Source organism: Gavialis gangeticus, unplaced genomic scaffold, assembly GCF_001723915.1.
Source record: "Gavialis gangeticus isolate Ggan-Ray unplaced genomic scaffold, GavGan_comp1, whole genome shotgun sequence".
NCBI lineage: Eukaryota > Metazoa > Chordata > Crocodylia > Gavialidae > Gavialis > Gavialis gangeticus.
In genome coordinates, this window is record NW_017729031.1 from 41,280,923 (window position 1) to 41,283,103 (window position 2,181).

Genomic DNA, 2,181 nt, shown 5'->3' on the forward strand with positions numbered 1-2,181 from the left:
TTTCCTCAGGCTCCTACCCTGCTCAGCTGGCTTCTCCCAACTGGATCTACTCCTCCTTCCAGCACTGCCTATGCCAAGCGGTCTCCCTGGGCACCACTCCTTCCAGTCTAGGGCGACCACCCATCCCTATTTGGGTGGGACAGTCCTGGAATGGGAACATCAAGCCCCGATCCCAGGCTGCATGAATCTGGGACAGCATTGCCCCATGCAGGGATCTGGGCTTCCCCTTGCAGGTGGGCAGCATTGCAGCCTGCAAGGGGCTGGTTGGGGCTGCAGGGAGCGGGATGCAGGGGTGCCAGGTGCATGTGTGTGCCCGTGTACATGCATGTGGTTGGGAATAGAGCCAGGCAGCAGGAAGAGCAGCTCCATGCAGGTAAGTCTATGGGGGGGATGGGGAAGATTGAGGCCCCCTATGGTGAGGGAAGGAGTGGGACAGGGGTTGGGGCACAGCCCAGCCTGGGCAGTGCATGGGGGTGAAGTGGGACGGAGTTATGGGTGGCTCATCCCAGGGGTGGCTCCCTGCTGTTGTGCACCCCCCAGGGGAGGGCATGGGGGACACATGCCCACCCAGATTTGTGCATGAAACAGTGGACACCCTACTCCAGACATGTGCTCCTGACCAGCCCTAGGTATGGCTTTGCTCAGTGAGCAAACTGCTCTCCTCAACTGCAGCCAACTGCTCAGCTGATCTGCACCCCTTCCTCTCTTCCTGGAGCTCAGCCCTGTTTACCTACCGCCAGACAGAGATCTGGCCTTTCTCCTGCTTGCTTTACTCTAAGGCCCCTGCTACACATTGCCTCTTTTCATGCAGTGAACTGGTAAAGCGCATAATAAATGTAGACCAGCCACACCTGCAAAGTAATTATCACACAATTCACTGATTAATCATTGTACCATTCTTGGTGAGCCACAAGTGCAAAGTAAGGATCATGTAATAAAAATGACTATTCTGGTATAAAATGAGCCAACCAGCTATAAAGTTAGTGCTTGAAAATGTGTAGCTGGTTTCTATCCTGTTTTAACATGAAGGTGTACCAGGGCTCTGATGTAGTTGGACCTGGCTCGGCTGTTCCCAGCAGAATGAAGCTCTACCTTTCTGTTTTCCCCTGTTAAAGTAACAGAGGTCTTGACCCCCAGATACAGGTAGGTCTGGGAGTAATAGTCACTGCTGCCATTGACTCTTCTCTGTCCATAATGGTTCCACCATAGCTATTACAGGCTGAAAGCAAGACTCCCATGTCGCTGAGTGCATTGCCCAAGCTTTCCTTCCCAGAGCAGGTCTCTCAGGAACCGCCAGGTCAAAGTGTCTTCTATACTTGGTCTACAGATCTTTCCCCACTCTGTAAGGGCCACAAACTCCCTCAGGGCTCTGCAAATCAAGCTTATAGTGCCAACCATCAATAAATGACCTTGCATTCAAAGCTTATCTTTCCCTTGTTCTTTCTCCTCTCTCTGCTTTCCCTTACCTATTCAGCCTTTAACTGGGGCCATTTCTATATGTTAGTGGTCCAGCTGGCTGTCCTGCCTTTGCTGCTGCTCTTAATTATTTGCATGACAGAGTGTGCATCTACACATGTATTTAAGCTTGCCTAAATTGAATGTGCATTAGCTGAATGTGCATTAAGTGGGTTTAGGCTGGCGTCTACACATGCAGGCATTAAGCGCATTAACGCTGTGTGTGGACTGACTTGGGACTAATGTTAGTTCAAAGTCAGTCCACATGGACAGCATTAATGGACTTTAATGCGTTTACACGTGCATTAATGCGCTTTAACTATTTGTGCCTAAATTTGATACCTGCATCTGCAGGTACCAAATTTAGGTGTGAAGAGTTTAAATTCACCATTTTAAATGCGCACTAAGGGTATGCACACGTAGACGTGTGCCCTTAATGCACATTAACTTAGGCTAATGAGCATTAAAGTCTCACGTGTAGGCATGCCCAGAAACGCTTAAAGATCCTAACTGAGATTAGGCCCTTTTGTGCAAGGTGCTGTATAGATACCATTAAGAGAGAATCCCTCCCCCTCAAAGGTATTTTGCTGACAAAGTGGGTGAGGCTATGAGGAACGAAAGGGTTGAGAGTTAGAAAAAGAATTAGTATTTACCACAACCACTGACTTCAGTTTGAGTCCAGAGACCTCAACACCCTTGAACACCACCAAGTCCTGACTGGCTTAC